At 33.3% G+C, this 21,432-nt stretch overlaps 1 protein-coding gene across 3 annotated transcripts in view; it reads right to left on the bottom strand.

Moving 5' to 3' along the window:
* LRP1B (LDL receptor related protein 1B) overlaps positions 1-21,432 on the bottom strand; it is a 1,899,539-nt gene that overhangs the window by 846,686 nt on the left and 1,031,421 nt on the right. The window lies entirely within an intron of this gene.

Raw genomic sequence — 21,432 nt, 5'->3', positions numbered from 1 at the left:
CTTATACCGTACATGAAAATAAATTCAAAATATAGGGAAGGCTTGCATGTAAAACTTGAAACATGAAATTCTTAGAAGAAATTATAGATAGTAAGCTCTTGAACATCAGTCTTAGCAATTCTTTTTTTGGACAAGTCTACTCAGGGAAGGGTGACAACAGCTAAACTAAACAAATGGGATTAAATCAAACTAAAAAGCTTTTTACAATGAAAAAAAAAGTTGACAAAATGAAAATGCAACCTACTGAACTGGAGAAGATATTTGCAAATCCTATATTTGGTTGATAACCAAAATATATAAAGAACTTAAAAACTTAACATCAAAGAAACAAACAACCCAGTTAAAAATAGCATATTAAATGATGCTCAACATTACTATTCATCACAGAAATGCCAATCAAAACCACAAGACAGAGGCACCTGTGTGTCTCAGTTAAGCGATTAAGCCTCCAGCTGTTGACTTCAGCTTGGGTCATAATCTCACAGTTTGTGGGTTTACATCAGGCTCTGTGCTGTCAGAGCTGAGCCTGCTTGGGATTCTCTTTCTCTCCGTCTCTCTCTGCCCTTCCCCAATTCACATGCTTTTTCTCTCTCTCAAAGTAAATAAATTTTAAAACAAACAAACAAAAAAACCCACAATGACATATCACCTTCCATTTGCGAGATGGACTCTTACCAAAAAGACAAAAAATAAGAAGGTGTTGGCAAGGATAGGGAAACAAGGAAACCCTAGTATGCAGTTGGTAGGAATATAAATTGGTGCAGCCACCATGGAAAATAGCATGAATTTCTTTGAAAATAGAACTATCATGCAATCCATAAATTTCACTTCTGGGTATTTATCTGAAGAAAACAAGAGCACCAATTCAAAGAGATAAATGCACCCCTGTGTTTTGTTGCAGCATTACTTACAATAGCCAAGATATGAACCAATCCAAGTGTCCATCCATACATGAATGGATTAAGAAAAGATGTGGTATGTACATACAATGGGGTATTAACTCATTCATAACAAATAATGAAATCTTGCCTTTTAAGACAGCATGAATGGACCGAGAGTGTATTATGGTAAACTAATAAGTCAGACCAAGACAGACAAATAATTTATGATCTCACTTGTGTGGGGGATCTAAAAAACAAAATAAAACAGAAACAGACTCACCAATATAAGAAACAAACTGTTGGTGACGAAAGCAGTGAGAGGGCACAGTGTCAAATAAAACAGATGAAGGGAATTAAGAGCTAAAAATGTCCAGTCATAAAATAATTCAGATAGGGGTATGTAACATATAGCATAGAGATGCAATAACTTTGTATGGTGACAAATGGCAACATATTGTGAGGATCATTTCATTATGCATAAAATACTGAATCACAATGATGCATGCCTAAAACTAATAACATATTGTATGTCAATTACAATTCAATTAAAAAACAAAAAAGAAAAAAGAAAGAGGGTCATCAAGCTCTTTCACTTTGCGCCTAAAATGCCAAGTTTTAAAAATGACTTGATTTCAATTGAATCATTTAAAATGAAATGAATGGTATAATCATTTATTATGCCACCTCGTATCTGTAGGATTCAGCCTGCAGATAAGGTTTTTTTGGTCTATAGTTAATTTTAATTGCTTGTTAAAATTTTTAAAAATGAACAGTATAAAAATCTAAACTTATGTTTTGCCTTTAAAATTTCTTGAAACCAAGGATCTGAATTATTTCCAAAACAACAATCAACTGGAATTGATTTCTTGCTTCTCCACTTTGGATAAGAATGGCACTATCCAGCTTCCACACATGAAGCTTTTTTCCTTTTTAGATTATCCTGCAGCTAATTTACTTATTAACTACATTTGCTGGCTTTTAGTAGGATTTTGGGCTTCTGACCTCTCTCTTAGCAATAGAATGCATTATTAAGAGATCAATTTATGAAATAAAACCATGGATGTGAATCTCTCTAAACCTCAGTATCCTCAATTATAAAGTGTATATATAGTAATAACAGTCCTTTACAAGGACATTATGATGAATAAATAAAAAATGAATAAAATGATATAGAATGGTGCCTGATTGTAGTAATATTCAGTAGATAATATATTATAATTACCTTAGCAGAATAGTAATAGTATGAGAATTGTTCACACAGCTGAGATAAAAATGATCATCATTTTTATGGATAATTTATAAACTTGTGGCTTGTCATAAAGTGGGCAGAAATCAACAGACCTCTTTAGATCAACAATATTTCATATATCCAGATAATGTTTGATTTAAATCAATTTAGACATATAAGTTTTTGATGCTTTGGAAAAGACATATAACACTTAAGTATGCTTTTTTATTTTTAATTTATAGGGTTTTTTTTTCCCTAAAAATATAACTACTTTTAAATTTTGGTGCTGTTTTTACTTTTATTATTGTTTTCCACCTCTTCTCCTTTAATGAAATTATTTTCTAGACTATATATCTCAACATTAGATAACACTTTATTTTTTTAATTTTTTTTAAATTTTTTTTTTAACGTTTTTATTTATTTTTGAGACAGAGAGAGACAGAGCATGAACGGGGGAGGGTCAGAGAGAGAGAGAGGGAGACACAGAATCTGAAACAGGCTCCAGGCTCTGAGCTGTCAGCACAAAGCCCGACGCGGGGCTTGAACTCACCAACCGCGAAATCATGACCTGAGCGAAGTCGGACGCTTAACCGACTGAGCCACCCAGGCGCCCCAACACTTTAAATCTTAGTCCATAAATCCCTAGTTATGCTACTGTATAAGAAAAAAAAAAGTTTAACTTGAACTTTGTCAATGCTGCTGAAAAATAAAAGGAAGAAAATGAAAGTATTTTGTTCTGGTTTCTACAGTAAAGCAACTTTTAGTGAATTTGTTGAAATGAGCTTACAAAAAGTCCCTGAGAATGCTATTAGGTAACAAATGAAGTAATGATATGGCTTTTCTAGGAATATATTCACGTTTTAAACTTTAGGACTTTTATAAAATTTGCACTGGAATTAAACTGGTTTTCAAAATACATTTTTTTTGGTCACATAGTAGCAAGCTATTTCACTGACATCAATGCATAAGTATGCGGAAACATAACAGCTCACAAGAAAATCTCCAGAGGGAGCAAGCAATCCTATAAAATAAAGCTGGTGACCCTGAGGGCAGCAAAAGTAAAAAGTTGCAAAGAGATGGGAAACCACAGGGAGCCAAACACTGACAACTTCCCCCTTCCTATCCCAACTTGAAAGTTGTTTGAACACTAAGTTGGTTTCTAAAAGTTGTTATTTCACTACTTTATTTTTTTTTACTAAAGCTCATGATTTGATACTCCATCTTGCTTTACTTAATAATATGCTTCATTCTCATATTTGTAAATTTGACAAAATGTCAAGGCCTTATTATCTTCAAACCAAATTTCCTGAAAGTTAAATATTTTTTTCTTCAGACGTCTGATATCCTAAACACGTCAGTTAATAGAAGAAAAGTAGTAAGAGAGAATGTTCCACTTTAGTTTTGCGATACCAAGGTGCCTACAAGAACTAGTGAGCTAAGAAAAATACCTAGGTTCTTAAGACTAGATATTTAAAAAAAATTTTTTTTAACGTTTATTTTTGAGAGACAGAGCTTGAGCAGGCGAGGGGCAGAGAGAGAGGGAGACACAGAATCTGTGCTGACAGCTCAGAGCCTGGAGCCTGTTCGGATTCTGTGTCTCCCTCTCTCTCTGACCCTCCCCCGTTCATGCTCTGTTCATGCTCTGTTTCTCCCTGTCTCAGAAATAACTAAAACGTTAAAAAAAACAGATTTAAAAAGAATAAAATGAATGGTATAATACATTTACCTCAAAAGGAAGAATATTTGTTAAAATGTTGTTACTTTTAAAAACAAATTATTTTGTGAATTGTGATTTTTGCAAGGTAAGACCACTGTTTTCTTTTAATATTATACTATTATCTTTTGAGCCAATAGATGCTTTCACTAATTCCATTATTTTCTAAAATTGTGTTCAAGCATTTTGGTAGGACTTTTGAGAAAATTATATTCCTTAATATTCATCCTGATGGTATTCATAACAAAAATTAAACAATAGGCAAAATAGCAAATGTTTCTATTTGTACCTTAGAAGATTTAGTAGATAATATATCACTGATAGTTTTTCATGTGGTGCTTCAAATTATGGAGATGAAAATAAATCTGTAGTTACGTTTCTATAGTGATTTTAAGCATATGTTATTATCTATCTTTAAAAAATAAATTAAAAAAGCTACAACTTTGAAAGATAATATTTCAGTTTCATTTGATCAGAGGGCATTAGAGTTGCATGATTTTTTATATAAAAATATCCATTTTTGTTAAAAATTTTATTGAATATAGATATTGGTTAAAATTGGACATCTTTGCTTATGCTTGTGATTGATTACATGATCCCAATTCTATTAAACAATTTTTAGCATTAGAATCATAAAACATTATTATTTTCCTTACATAACTGAGTGAACTTTGCTTTTCAGACTTGTAAAATAATACATTTTCAATGCACAGTTGGAAGAAAAGTTTAGTGCTACCAAGCACTTATTATATCAGCTTGAAAAGTGACAAATGTTCATTTTATTTTACTTAAACACAAAAATAATCAATTAAGATATTATCAGGAAGTACTGGATTTTCTAATTATCCCTCAGCAAGCTAGCGTTGATATTTAAGTAAACACTGAAACAGGAATCACAATTTATTTTTCTCCCATGAAATCCATGACACTAAATGTGGCTCCTTTACAACTTATTATCAGCGGCGCCTGGGTGGCTCAGTCATTTAGGTGTCCAACTTTGGCCCAAGTCATGATCTCATGGTTCCTGGGTTTGAGCCCCCTGAGGGACTCTGTGCTGACAGCTCAGAGGCGCAGATTCTGTGCCTCCGTTTCTCTGCCCTTCCCCTGCTCACACTCTGTGTGTCTCTCTCTCAAAAATAAACATTAAAAAATTTAAAAAAAAGAAAATAACTTATATAAAAACTACAGATACAGTGGGAGCAAGGAGTGGGGAGAACCTCCGATAAGTACAAAAGGTCATTAAATAAGTTCCAGATTAAAGTACAAGGTAGAAATTTAGCATCAAAGATATTTGAATCATCCAATAAGAAGATGTTATACATGAAACCTTGGTTCAGTTTCAGACTTTTTTCATGACTAAACACTAGAATACTACAAAGTTTGAATTTTATATCCGGACAAGATGTCCTTCACATGTGAATATATCAAAAGTAATTATCAGATACAAAAATATTTTAAAATCATACCACCACATGCAACTAATGAAAAAACATCCTTCAATAGGTATAGCACTTAAACAGTGATGAATTAAATTAAAAGCTCTGGAATGGAAAATTTAAATAAAAAACTGTAGAATTTTAATAAGAGAGATAAATCTAAACAATAGTAATAAATCTGGTATATAAACATTATTCATTTTGTATTTTTTACTTTAATAATTAGAAACTAAAACTTTAATAATTTGAAAAATTTAAACTATCAAATGAAAAATAGAAAACATACTTTTACAAACACTGAAAACCTACATAAAACAGGGTGCACCTAACAACAGATAAAACACAAAAGAAGTGTTAATAAGCACACAAAAATCCTAACAGTATAAACAATGATAAAAGTAAAAACATTAAATTAAAAAAAGCTTCTAAAGCAAAGCCAAATCTCAAAGATAATTTTATATTTTTATAAGATATGAACTCAAAATATAAAGACACATAAGGTATAAAAATTACACACACACACACACACACACACACACACACACACACAAAGTTTACAAAATAAAGAAATTAGGTATAGTTGTGTTACTTTTGGGCAAAGAAGAATTAAATGTCAATAACAAATTTAAAAGAGTGAAATAGATTCCTTTAAAGGAATGGAGACAGATAAAACCATGTAATATTAAGCTTTATACTTTTTCCTTCTTTTCTACATTTCTATAACCTTTTGCAATCTTTCAAAGAAACCCTAAGGAATAAAGGAAAAATCAGAGTGTTCTAGCTAAATTTCAAAAAGTAAGAACAGGCTCATCTTCAGTTATTTGACTTCCAAATGGGAATTAATTAAAAATTAAGTAAAAATTCCTGGATGAACTCAAAAGGAAGACTCAAACATACCATAACAAAGCAGTGACACTGTATAAGGACAGAGGGAAGACCTTGCAATCCTACCTCCAGGAGAAGAGATAAGAGTCAGTCATGAAAAGGGCAGACAAAGGGATTACAACTTTCTACAAAAGGTCATGGGGACAAAATAAAATATAAGACCTCAGTCGGAGCTGGGGCATCAAAAAGGGACAAAAAGATGACTTGATCTCAAGAAAGCCTAATAGGTAGTCAAGGCAAGAAGCTAAGAAAGCTACCCAAGCCCATCCTTATGTTATCTATATAGGAAGCATTTGGAGTCACATTAAAAGTGCAAATAAACCCTGTCACCTTTGGTAGTGACTAAGGGCCTTCTATCAACAGTTAACTGCATAGTGCTCAAGCCTACATGGGTAGGATGATTAAGAGTACTGTGAGTGGACACCTCAATAGCCTATAGAAGCCCAAAATAAAAGAGGAGCTGTTATGGTGATATGGAAAGGAAAGTTCCAGCGAGGAACTGAAGAATGGGGGAAACTACCTGCATGAAAATGTAACATTCTTGAAAGTTTCTGAACTGAATGGCAAACACGTGTAAAAGAACAAAGGCATAAAACAATAAAATAGTAGATACATACAGTAAAATTACAAAAATCTCTGTCCTTAACAGAACATATATACCAAATAAACAAGAGTGTGAAGTCATGGGGATTTAGTCTGGGTGTGTCTATGTGTCTACATATAAAACCACAGGATATACATTACTTTTTTTATCTTGCTAATTTAATTTAAATCACCATGGAATACTCCAAACTATTTTATTAAGCCACAAATAATATGCAAAACAAAAATTTTCAGAAAAAACTAATGTTGGGGAGAAAAAAAACGTCCTTTACCCTTTTAAGTTTCTTCCTGGGGAGCTATTAGTTAAATTGAGAAACGACAGATTAACAGAAAAAAGTAAAACTTTATTCATATGCATATGGAAGCTAACAAAAGACATCCACCATTAAATGGCTAAAGTTAGAGGCTTAAATATTTAAGCTAATAGGGAAAAGAGAGAGAGGAGAAAAGGCTTTTATGTTAAGAACAGATGGGTTTTAGGAAAGACAAATTGTTCTTTGCAGAAAAAAAAATAGGAGAAAATCTAAGATAATGTTTGTTAATGCAGGTTCAAGTAGTCTTTTCTGGAAGGGAATTTATGATAGTTTTACTGTTGGTTTCTTTACTGGGAGTGAAGCTACCCCAAAGAGAGGATTTATGGCAACCTCATTTCCCAGAAGTTTCTGCATTTAGTTAGATAAGTGAAGTTCCAAGAAGTCTTCTTTCTTCATCTATTGAATCTTAGATGTTGTTAGCTTAAAATAATTTTCATATGTACTCTGGGCTTCCAAGTGGGCCAACACATTAAATATATAGTCACATTTAGGGATTTTTCGTAATAACAACAAATAGTCTGTTAGGTCAAAGATAAGCAAATTCACTCAATAGAATAGTTAGGAGAAGGAACAGTCATCAGTGAATTAAGATTAATTCATCCTAGTGATCACTAGGTAACAGATATCACAGAAACAAACAAACAAACAAAACAACACTCATATTTAAGGATTGCACTGTCTGACCACAATACAGTGAAACTAAAATCCAAGCAATATATTTAACATGTAAATTTTTTAATATGAATAAGTTAAAAGGCAAATAAGCATGTAACAAAAATGGCAATTAACAGATAATTCTAGTATAATTTAATACAAGTAATTTTTTTTGAGGTTTCACTTTTTAAAATTCTTTTGTGTAAGGCAATTAACAGATAATTCTTGTATAACTTAATACAAGTAATTTTTTTTGAGGTTTCACTTTTTAAAATTCTTTTGTGTAATCTCTACCCCCAATGTGGGGCTCACACTAATGACCCAAAGATCAAGAGTCAAATGCTCTACCAACTAAGCCAGCCAGGCACCCCAATAGTAATTCCAAAACCTCAATAGAAAAACAAAGACAAGGGAAGCAGAAAAGGAAATGCAAAAAGTAAGTGTAAAATGAAATGTAAAAAAGTGTAAAAATGAAAATTCTGATTACTAATCAGAGAAAGCCAAATCAAATAATATTAAAATGTATCTTTTTAACCTGTCAGATTTGTAAAGATCTTTAAAAAAAAGTGCATCAGTGTTGAGACAAGGATTGATAAATCAAGTGTGTAACAGCAATAGAGATTGACACTGCTGTTGAAAAAGTAAATTGACACTATTAATAAACAGACTTAAACTTGTTCATACCTACTGATCCTGTAATTCTTTAGGAATTGGCACTGTTATTATGTAAATCACTATATCACTAAATCTGTGGACAAAATTTTCCCTAGAATGTTATTAATTAATGTTATTCTTAAAAAAGACATATAACATTAAATTTCTAATTTTTTTCAAGCCAACATTTAAGTGGAAGTACGTCGTTGGTCTTTTCAGAGACAGAAAAGAGGAAATTGGTGGCAAGGAAAAAAAAATTCTTTCAAAGAGAATGAACCAAAAAGATAGAAAGATGGATAGATGATAGATCGATAGGAAGGAAGGAAGGAAGGAAGGAAGGAAGGAAGGAAGGAAGGAAGAGGAGAGGGAGGGAGTAGGGGAGAGGGGATGGGAGGAAGGAAGGAAGGAAAATAAAGAAAAAGAAAAGGAAGAAAGGAAAAAGAAAGAAAATAATGGATGTTTCTCAAATAAAGATCCACTAAGAATCTTTTTGAACAAACAATGGACAAAAATGAAGGTGACTTACCTTCAAACAAGAATTCTCATAAAGTGTTTGGCTAACACAATGCTGAATAAAGAATCTTTTAAATAACAATTGATTAGTTTGGTCCCCTTAAGAACACTTTCAGCTCCTTTTCTTAGTTTGAATGGCTGCTCAAGTCTCAACTACAGAATAGTTCATTCTATACACAGTGTACATTTTAAGGTTTTACTTTGTTTTCTTCTTTTCAACTTCTCTCCCTCTCTTCCTTTTTAAATATATTTTTTAAATTTGTTATTATTAACTTTTAAGTTCTGTTTTAGGAAAGTTCCTTACTACCAAGGAATACCAACGCTGATGCTTCACCTCTGGGGATAGATATTGGGATATTAGGAAATGTTTAAATTTTTTTTTACATTTATTCATTTTTGATAGACAGAGAACAAGCAGGGGAGGGGCAGAGAGAGAGAGGGAGACACAGAATCCCAAGCAGACTCCAAGCTCTGAGCTGTCAGCACAGAGCCCCACACAGGTCTCGAACTCACAGTGAGATCATGACCTGAGCTGAAGTCCGATGCTCAACCAGCTGAGCCACCCAGGCGCCCCAGAAATATGTTTAAAATGCAAATGTTTTAGACAAAATTATTTTATGTTTTAATGTTAATTTATACTAATTTTATATGTAAGAAGCTATTAGATATCCCCCAATAGAAGCATCCAGGATATTTATGTCGTCATATCTCTTTCTCGCACACATATATTACAAATTGATAGCAGTCACTACTGTGATATTCAGATGTTAAATACAGTTATATAAATACATCTAGTATAAGTTGAAAATACATGCTATTTTTTTTAACGTTCATTTATTTTTGAGAGAGAGAAAGAGACAGACTACAAGTGGGGGAAGGGCAGAGAGGGATGGAGCTGGAACCCAGGAACCTAGATCACGATCCTAGCCTAAGTCAAATGGTTAACTGACTGAGCTACCCAGGTGCCCCAGAAAATACATGCTATTTTAAAGCAACACCATCTATTCCCTGAAGTCTTAAAAAGTGGTTATGTAACAGGTGGTTCCATAGAACTATTATGAAACATTAAAGAAAAATTAAGAAAACAGACACTAAAATTATTGTCAAGGAATACTCAAAATTAACTAAATGTATGGGTGTGTGTGTGTGTGTGTGTGTGTGTGTGTGTGTGCGCGCGCGCGCGCGCGCGTATGCACACATTTCAAGAAGACAGGCATATTAATGCCAAGGAAATGTTTTATTTCTAAATAAGGGGGTATCCCACAGCTCTGTGCATATTACTTCCGAACTTGCATTACAAACATGAGGGAGACTAAAATCAATGAAGTAAAACTACAAATTTTATAGGACTCTCACACATTCTGAAACAAAATTATGGTTATTCATGACCAATAGCAATAATCTTTGTCCTTCATGTTTTTCTTTCACAATATTACGTGGGCTTGTAAGCATTACATTTATTTGAAGTCAGATTTTAAACGCTTGCCTTGTGATTCTACCCTACATTTTCCATATCTAGACTGTTTTTACTGTACAGTCCAAGAGTAGGATAAAGATAAGCACACATCGACTTGGCACTCAGGTATCATAGAAATGTATTAAAATTAAAAAAAACAAAAAAACAGATCACATTCCAGGCTATGCTACTACTAAGTTCCTTAGGTTGTGGGCCGGTCACTTAATCTTGCTTGCCCAGGTGGCTGCTTTCTCTGTCAATCCTAAAACTTCTGACTCTATGGCTCACAAGAAAAGATTTAGGATTGGCAATCCAATGAAGATGACTCATTTGTTAGTATGAGAAATACTTATTACTGTAAGAAATATTCTCTTCCAAATACTTAAATCATCATAGATCACATATTCTCCAAACACAGATTTTTTTTTAGCTTTTAGTTCTCCTTCCTAAAGAGAACCAGTTATTTTCTCATGTAATCGTCCAGAGATTTTCTATGTATAAGAACTGTTTTCTATGTTTAAGATAACTTAGAGGATGTGACCCAAGACCAAACCAAATTTAGAGTTTAATAAATGTACGATGAAAAAAAAAATCAGATAAATGATATTTATGGGGTTTAGGACACACTACTTCAAAATATGGCATCTTGGCATACTGAGTATCTTAAGCTAAAGGAATTTGAGATAAAAGCAGAAGCAGAAAGATCACTCTGACAACAACAACAATGACAAGAACAAAACACAGGCCCCAAATGGAGTCATGTGTGCTAACCCCATGTCACCAAATCAGGGTTTAATACGTAACCTAACTGCAGTTTCAACCTTCCTCAAGGAACATAACTTTAACCACTCAGCCTGGAATTTCCTGGTCAGCACTGGTAAGGTAATCCACCTATGAAGACACTTTTATTCCCCCAAAGGGAGATGATTTTGCCCCAAATAAACCTTTTGTGCTTATGACTTTCTTGTCCTTTCTTTAAACACCTTCCCTCTCTGTAGCCCTTTGGAGCTCCTTCAATTGCTAGATGAAATTGTGACTAATTCATGAATCACTGAATAAAAGTGAACAGATCTTCAAGTTTTCTCAGTTGAATTTTTGTTATTTAACAGTCCCCTCACCTGACTCTCTTGAAACAGGTCATAAAACTTCCCTCCATTTACCAGAAGGGAAGGACAATATTCTAATCATCACCTACGGGTAATTTGGGGCTGGGAAATCTGTAAACAAATCTTGTTAAACTAACCATTATATTCCTAGTTTCCTCTTTACCATTTATTGACCCAAGCCTAAATTATGCTGTTTTGTCAATTCCTCAACAAATGAATTGATTCTTCATTCAAAAGGTATAGAAGCTTTGTCTTCTGGTCACTTCTTTGAGTCTTCATTTTCTTTTGAAGGCTCCCATGTACATGTTAAAATATAATTAAATCCATGGTTTTTTTCCTATTGTCTTTGTCAGTTTAATTTTCAAAGAAAGACAAGGGAAACATTTCCCTCCACTACAATATATCCGTCTAGAAAGGCGTATGTACTAAAAATCTGCTTATTCCTTGTTGAAATATGACCTTCTCTAATGATCCCTCTGGATTTTACCCTAGTCACTAGCCCACATCCAAGATTGTGGTGAGGCCAATCGACATCAGTTCCCTGACTTGTTGTTCTGTCTTCTGTAACAATTCACATTCTTCTTTTTTCCTAAAATATTTTCCCTTCTTTTGTCTTCCTTTCTAGTTCCTACTCATTATTCAAGACTCAGCTCAGATTACTGCTTCTAGGAAGTGTGATGGACGTCTAAGACATTATAAGATCCATCTCTCCTAAAACACTTATTTAATTGCTATTGTTTGTAAGTCTGTCTCTCCCACTAGACAATGCTTCTGAAAGGCAGGCAATGCAACCTAGATGCTATGCATCTACCCAGTCCTAGTTCAAAGTACCAGACCGTTATATGAAAGGCTTGAAAATTTTTCTTTCATTAATAAAAAAAAACATTGATAGTTCCATTAACATTATGCTTTAGTCTATTTTTTTAGCTTTTTATTTTTATTTTAATTTTTTTTCATCCCATGCAGGGTGCCATTTTGTATATGCTAGAGGCTATCTTTTACAAGGTACTTCTATATTTATGCCTTATGATTAAGGTTATAAATATGAGTAGCCTTTGGGGGCGCCTGGGTAGCTCAGTCGGTTAAGTATCTGACTTCAGCTCGGGTCATAATCTCACAGTTTGTGAGTTCGAGCCCTGCATCAGGCTCTGTGCTGACAGCTTGCTCAAAGCCTGAAGCCTGCTTCAGATTGTCTCCCTTTCTCTCTGCCCCTCCCCTGCTCACACTCTGTCTCTCTCAAAAATAAACAAACATTAAAAAAAAATATGAGAAGGCTTTGCATGAAAGTCAGGTATTTGCAACAAAAATAGCCTAGTCCAATCTCCTTAATGACACTACACTTCTGTCTCTTGACACCTAAAACATTTCAGCTCTTTCTGACATTTATTTGAACATATATTTTCAGCAAGTGATTTAATGTAGTCTATAAATAAATCCTGCAATAAAGATAAATTCGAAATTTTAATTTTTTCCCACAAAGACATTTTCTTAATAGCTACTTATAGCAGCAGGGACTGTTCTAGGAGCTGAACACACAACTCTGACTACAACATACAAAATAATCCTACCCCTTTAGTGCTTAAATTCTAGAGGAGTGGGTGGAATCATAAAATAAATGAGTAAAACCTTTAGAATCTTATATGCTGATAATGCTATGAAGAAATATATAAAAGGAAAGGAATTGAAGAACAGTAGGAGAGGGATTCACTTTTGAATTACAGAGTCAAGGAAGACCTTACTAAGAGGTGAATACTACTCAGAGGTAGGAGTGTCCCATGTAACATCTGAGAAAAAAGCATTCCAGCCCTATATTACCTCCGTCCCTTAAGTAAATATGTACACTTCGTATTCAGGAGCGGCAACATGGCTATGGGAGCTATGGAGTGGTATGAAGAAAGGAAGAGCTATGTATGGATCATCAAGTCAGAGAGATAAAAAAAAAAAGGAAGAATTATATAAGAACATTAGCTATTGAGAAGACCTTAGTTTTACTTTGAGGGATATGTGAAGCCATTGACAAGTTCACAGAAGCAAAGTACTATGATCTAACATACATTTCAACAGGGTACTATGATCTAACATACATTTCAACAGGATACTGGGTGAGACACAGAAGAACAAAAAACAGGAAACAAGAGTGGATACTCCAAACAGATAGCATGAGTCACAGGTAGGACCCTAAAGTGGGGTGAAAAGTTTGGTGAAATTCATAGGAGACAAACCTATACTTTCAGTCCTATCATCTTCTGTTAATGGATGCAATAGATAAATGCAAAAGATAAATGGATGCAATAGATAAATGGTGGGATAAACATAGTGGGAGTATTACACTGACCTTTCTACCCTCAATGTGTTTAATGTCTGAAAAGAAACAAATACAAATACGAGTATAAAATACAAGTATGATGCAGCAAATGAGGGGAATGATTGGGCTAAGGACTTAGGTGACCTCTAGGGATAACCACAAAAAAATGGATAACAGTCCTCAATTATTTAGCATCTCTTGACTACTGTTTCAAGGTATTACACAGGGATATTTAGCTATGAAAAACATTGTAATAGAGGAATATCCTACCCCTAGAATACAAAGAAAAAAGGTTCCACAGACTAGTTGGACATAGAGTACTTGGGCTTGCATGACAAGTAGAATTCTGAACAACAGAAATAGGGTGTGATAGAAGGCTAATGGATGTTCCACATGTGATCGCATGAAGGGTTCATTCTACAGCCAGTTCAGGTATAGCAGGGATAGAGTTCTGACAGATGAGTGACAGGAGAAAATCTGGAAAACATAGGTCTTCATCAGTTTGGGCTGCAATAACAAAAAAATACTATAGACTGTGTGGGTTAAACACCAAACATTTATTTATCCTACCAAATATTTATTTATCTTAGACTAGAAACTCTAAGATCAAGGTGTCAACAGATTCAGTGTCTGATGAGAACCCACTTCCTGGTTTGTAGATGACCATGTTCTCACTGTGTCCTCACATAGTGGGGAAAAAAAAAAAAAAAAAGCTCTGGGCTCTTCATATCCTTATAAAGGCATGGATACCATCAGGGAACTCCACCCCCACGACCTCATCTAAATCTAATTACTCCCCAAAGGTCTCCTTTCCAAATATTATCACAGTGGGGGTTAGGCTTCAATATATGAATTTTGAGGGGACACACAAAGCAGTAAGTTTGGATGCAGCCTGTGAAAAGCTGAAAATAACCTTATTAGTCATCAGTATTTTATCTAAGCAATGGAATGGCAACTAAAGATTTTAGTAATAAGATTTACCTGGTTAGAAGGGTTCTAAAAGGACCTCTAGCAAAAGTATGAAGGAGAGACCGGGAATGGGCTCAGGAAGAAGGAAACTGCAGGCCTATAGGTCATTTGGGGGATATTGCTTTAGTTCAGGTCTTTGGGAGCCAGAAAAACAGAATTTTTATGAGGTTTTAATAAAACCTAACTAAATATATTGATCAAGGACTCTCTTACATTCTGAAATACCATACACAATATTCTAAAAGAAAATGACTCAGTAGAATCTATACATATTCTCCATGTTTTGCCTGTATTACTGCACTTGGGTACTAAGAATAATTATTCTGATCATGGCATCAAAATGCAATTCTATTCTAAGTGAAAATGATGGAGAATTTTCTTTTTTCCTACGAAACATAAGTTTAAGAACCAGTTCTGTAAATAAAAATTTGTTTAACAATGTGATGGCAAATGTGATCATTTGTTTTATTCCTAAAGCAAAATAATTGTGTCACATTTATATAATTTTGTCTTATTACAGTGATTTATCATTAGTTTATTAAAAACTATACAATTTGGAAGAGAAAAAACTCATCACTTTCATTATATATGAACTATGAATACTATATTCATATTTCATTCAAAATAGGAATATAAGAATTTATATATAGATTATATAAATTGATTACATTAAATTATGGAAATTGAATTAAAATGAGTTCTTTATATTCACAAAGAATTGAAGCTAATAATCAGTATTTCTCTCTTCTCTTTTTTTAATCATTTCTGTTAACATTTCTAGGCAATTTAGGTAAACATGATGTAGAAATTGAATTATCTAGATAATTGCTGTTATGCTCCTTCTAATTGGAATATCATTCTCATCTTTTGCTTAAACTTTAAATAAGATTTTTACAGTTAGGGGTTTCAGGGTGGCTTAGTGGGTTAAGAGTCTGCCTCTTAATTTTGGCTTAGGTCATGATCTCATGGTTTGTGAATTTGAGCCTCACATCAGGCTCTGTGCTGATGATGCACAGCCTGCTGGGGGTTCTCTGTCTCCCCCCACCCCCCCTTCCCCTGCTCGTGCTGTCTGTTTGCCTCTCTCTCTCAAATATTAACAAACATTAAACAAAACATTTTTCCAGTTATATGTTACATGCCTAGGACTCCAATTTCAATTAAGAATTCTGTAGGCCCACCATATCCCTTACAGCTCCTGAAGAGCTAACAAATCCGAGGGATCCCTTGAAAGTAGCATATAAACCAGTATAATCATCTTTACACTAAAGCAAATTGAGGCCTGGAGAGTTTATGTGATTTCCTCAAGATAGTATAAGGAGGAACAGAACTAGGACCACGACAATGATTTTCTTTTTAATCATAAATTCAGTGCCTTTTCTCATATTCCACCTTGACACAAATTGCTTTGTCCAATGAAGAATGTCAATTTTATTATACATATGCACTCTGCTATTTCCATGTTCTTTCCATACACTGATCACCCATCCTGATTTTCATCTGATTCCCTATTTTATGAGGTGGTCCATTATTAATATTGAGCTCATTTTGTTATTCCCTGATCAATTACATAACCTTGTTGGCATGTAACATTAAGCTGCCATTCATGCTTACATCTCTCAATTTCATATATCTAACACATTTTATTAAAATTTTACTTAATCCTTTTTGTAGATTATTAATAAACATGACAAGCAAACCTAGGAACTGACATACATTTTCATTGTTGACTTTTTTCAGCTATCCCTTTCCTATCTCCAAATCAATACAACTAAAGTAATTTCATCTATTTTATGAATATAAAGATAATGTGTTCTTGTAGGATAAGAATTACATATTAATTTATTTCAATTTTTTTAATATTTAAAAATAAACAGATTTTAGATGCTTTTGAATTTAAATGCTACTACTACTATTGGAGACAGTTCTTTGTGTTTTCTGTTACTTTTAGCAGAGTTTGTTTTAAAACACTTGTGATGTGATCTTTTAAAAGTATTCTTAAATCAAATCATATCAGATACTAAAGGACAGATGGTAAGTAGTTTTAACTCCAAGCTAATAGAAAGTGAAGAAAAGGAAAGAGAATGAGAAAAGAATAACACAAAAATTGGAAGGCTTAAACATTCCATGGTTTGATTTTATCATGAGACTAACATATTAGACTACCTCACTGATTTCTCTCAATTATACAGTGATTCATAACTTTGCAGTTAAGTATTGAATAGGTGAACACATTTAAAACATCGGAGTATTAGGAGAAAAACTAGTTCAAAGAGATAAAATTGAAGAACATACCATACTACGGTTCCAAATAAGGGTGATATAGGCTTATTCTAAATGACAGGAAGTAATGGGTTTCTATAGATATCTTAGATTCAAGCTGTTGGCTTTCAAGATTAAACTGAATTAATTAATATTCTATGTAACTCCACCAAATAAACAAAAACCTAAAGAGCCAAACAAATGACTAGTTTCTGAGATATACTAGTGTTTCTTGAATTAACTAATTTAAAAAGAAGTGCCTTGGTTCTTGTTCAACATACAGATTCAGAGACTGTCTGAAGATATTAAGCCAATAAGCTTGAACAGTACCAAGATAGTACCATTTTTAATCAAGTTCCCTACATCACATCAGAGAAGGATGAGAAACACTGAGCCAATGGGTCAGTTCCTGGCATGGGAACATGTTCTTGAGATATATTATTTGTTTCTAAATCAGAACTTGGCTGTCACTACATTTTAAAGTAAAAATAATACTTTGGTTTGAATCATAAAAATAAGTTCAGACTTTTCTTGAATTTGTCATTCATAAAATTCATGCTTGGGTATTCCTTCCTCTCTGCATTAAGTTCCTTGAGTACAGAAACTAGGCTGTCCTTGTTCAGTGCTTAACTACCAACACAAAAATCTAGAACTTGGTGATCCTTGATCAAAACTTTCTACTAAATGGGGTGCCTGGGTGGCTCAGGCAGTTAAGCAGCCAATTCTTGATTTCAGCTCAGGTCATGAATTCACTGTTTGTGAGTTTGAGTCCACGTTGGGCTCTGCACTGACAGCATGAAGCCTGCTAAGGATTCTCTCTCTCCTTCTCTTTCTGCACATCCCCTGCTCATGTTTTCTCTCAATATAAATAAACATAAAAAAATAAAATAAAAAAATTTCTGTTAAAAGAATGCATTAATTACTATGTAGAGAAACTGTTCTATAAATGGGAATCTTTTAATGCATTCAGAAATAAAATAGAAGGATTTAAGAATTCAAATATACTGAATGAACAATTTATATTAAATGTTTTTCTCCTTGAAATAGCTGCCAACTATTTGATAGACAAAGGGGGTAAAAAGCTCCTGATGTTTACTTTTAGGTAGTTCTGACAATCATATCCCACTACCACATAACTATAAACTCTTCCAGATACATTCTCCCAAAAATCAGTTGACTTCTGACCAAGTATATGACTTGTTTCCTTTCCATGACTGATGCCCTTTTTAACCTCTTTTTAACATAACTCGTCATTCTTTTTCAATAGCTAGTCAAGAGTTCACTTTTCTTTGTATAGCAATTCAAATTTGTTAAGCTCTCTCTCAGACTATATGGAATGCAATCAATATAAATTACCTAAATATCTCTTTTCCTGAGAGTGAAGAGATTGAAATAAGTAGCATATTTCACTGATCAAATTCTATGTGTTTAATAAAAATAATTTTACAATGCACACTAAATGTAAAGTATGGATTAGACTATGTTCTAAATTTTTAAAACATATGTCATTGAATTTTCATTCTCACAACAATCCAGTGAGATATTTATTATCTCCATGTAAGAGATGAGATACCTAGGTATCTCAGTTTTTTTTTTCCCTCTTCTCTCTTTTTTCTTTTGGAATTCCTATATAGGAATTTATAAAGATTATAAATGTTTTAATATATTAAGGTTAGAAATTCTAAAACAAACATATAAAAATGCCATTAAAATAAAAAAAAATATTAATGATCACAATAGAGCAATGTCTATAGGGAATTCTGGAATTTTACATAGATGTAGTTGAAAGCAGGAAAAAAAAAGCCTGCCTTCTCAGCAGATATCAAAGATTTCCATATTGCATGCTAACTGCTCAGGCGGTTAATTTGCACTAATCAGCTGGAGACAAAGAGAAAGAAAATTACAGTAACTTGATGAGTTAATTTTGTGTTTTATAGTCATTGTCTTCCTGGGTTGCTAAATGCTCTATCTTTAACATAGTTTTGAGATATTACAGACGCCCTTGTCAAAACCAGGTAACACATTTGTGAACTGTTAAAATTATCTGAAAGTTCTTTCATTCATTTGTTCTGAAACAGAAACCAGGCCCTCAAAATTGAAAAAGATTAAAAACAAACAAACAAACAAACAAACAAAACAAAAAGAGGCCCAAGGGCTTTTCCAAATCCACAAACTTTCCCCTACAGAGTATTTCTATACATTTTATTTAGAGGTCTCTATGCATAATCTTTCAAAATACTTGATATTCTAGGAGTTTACAATTAAAAATAAGATGGCAGACATATTCTCTTTATAAAGGGAGAGAGCAGAGTATAGCTTCACACTGACACTTGGGAGATTAGATTATTGTATCCTCTTCCCAAAGACCTGAGTCAAGTAGGCCATATCCATGAATATACTCTATCATAGTTTTAAGATTACTGAATCAAAGTACTTTAATTGCAAAGGAAAAGTACACTGTCCTAGAGAAATCTAAAGCAATAAATCAAAAAGTAATTTATGCATATTCTGTTAAGATATTAAAGACCGAGAACACCCGTCAATTTTAAACCCAAGAGACCTTTCATTATTTCTTCCAATGCAATTTAGAACCAGAAAGCCATTAAGTGTCTACTATCTGCAAAGAACTGTGCTTACAAAGCAGGACTTACTGAGATGTATATAGTCCTGGCCTAAGGAGGGTCTAACATATCACTTTCAATAAGCAAATGGATATCTATCAGCTGAAGACCCATAATAATCATAACTTTGTGTTATGGAAAATGATCACCAAAAATTACTCTTCATGACTTAGAAAGGGGGAATGGTTACTTATTTAAAACAACAAAAACAGGGAGAAAATACTAAATTTCTTAGAAGTATTCTGCAATACTGGTCCTTTTCACTTATTACAGCTCTCCATAGAGTAATAGACATTCTAGAAAAACAAGCATTTAACCCACTGTAGACCAGTGGATACTAGTATTTAAATTTTTAAAGAAATCAACCAAATACTGGCTTCTTAAAATGTAATCAAACCCTCAATGAAGCAAGTAGATTTTGCTTCATTATTCTCTATTGAGAATCTAATGGAAAAGGCTTTGGGGATGTGACTTTTGGTCTATTCCTTTTGAAAGTGAATTGAAGGGTCAAATAGATCTTTTTCTTAATGCTGGATTCACTCATCTCTAAAATGGGTATCATATTTAGATTGAAGCATGAAATTGACCATATTTGACCATTTTAAATCTACACAAAGGGCAATATTTGATTTGATTATATCAAATAATAAATCTTTTCTGACATATTTTCTAAACTCTGTAGCTATCTGGTATAAATTAGGTTATGAAATAAAACTGGCATAAATTGTCATATTATCTAGATATTATCTATCTAGTATTTTTACTTTTAATTCTAAAGTTTTATAATTTTATGATTCTAAAGTAGGCTCATCATTTTGCTTTTGGATCTGAAATGAAGAAAATGTGAAACCAAGGCAACTCCTTCTTCAGACAGAATAATTGTTTTATTTTACTTTACTCATTTTGCTTCATTAGGCTAAGCTTTGAGAATCCTGACAGGGCTTCAGAACAAGTACTTATAGTCGGAAAACACCAGATATTAATTAAGATGCCCCTCAATTAACTTCACATTATAGAGTCTACCATGATTATACACTGGAATTTTGACCAAATAGCTTTTGACAAAGAGGAAAACATAATGTTAATTGCTTTATTGGGATTTTTTAAGGGTTACTTCTGAGTTAAGCAGTTTATATATTTTAGAGAGCACAGCCCTTAAAAAAGAGTTGGTTTGGAATCAAATCCAAAAATGTGTTTATCAGCTATGAGATATTGGCAAGATATTAAACCTTGTCTAAGAGGTTAAGAAACCTCACTTTCTTCATCTGTGAAATGGAAAGGTGAAGGGTAAAACTTAACAGATTTCTTTTCAGATTGAAAAGCAATAATCCATGAGTGTTAAACTATGCCTTGGTTAACAGCATCTAAAATCCTATTGTAAATTGGATATTTCAGAGTTACCATGGTAGACCATATTTGAAGGATTTACAACATCATCCCATCTAAACTCTGTCTCAGAAAGGATCACTTAATGACTTATGATTAATAATACACTCAAAGAAAGTAAATACAGTAAAACAATGGATTGCGAGTAACTTGTTCTGTGAGTTTCCACAAGATGAGCAAACATTTCTAATAAATTTTAACTTAACAAACTAGCAATATCTTGCAATATGAGTAGGTGATGTGGAATGTCACATTATCACAACTGAGCCAAAGGTTATTCTCTCTTTCTTGCTTTGGAATTGCAAGTGATTGTCAATACAATGTCTTATTTCTGCAAAATACTCAAAAGGAGGCAAAAGCAAGGGTCAGTGGATAGGTTCCTCGTTAAAATGTTTTTTTAATGCTTATTTATTTTTGAGAGAGACAGAGCATGAGTGGAGGAGGGGCA

Source organism: Panthera onca, chromosome C1, assembly GCF_046562875.1.
Source record: "Panthera onca isolate mPanOnc1 chromosome C1, mPanOnc1 haplotype 2, whole genome shotgun sequence".
NCBI lineage: Eukaryota > Metazoa > Chordata > Mammalia > Carnivora > Felidae > Panthera > Panthera onca.
This window is presented reverse-complemented; position numbering and strand designations above follow the sequence as displayed.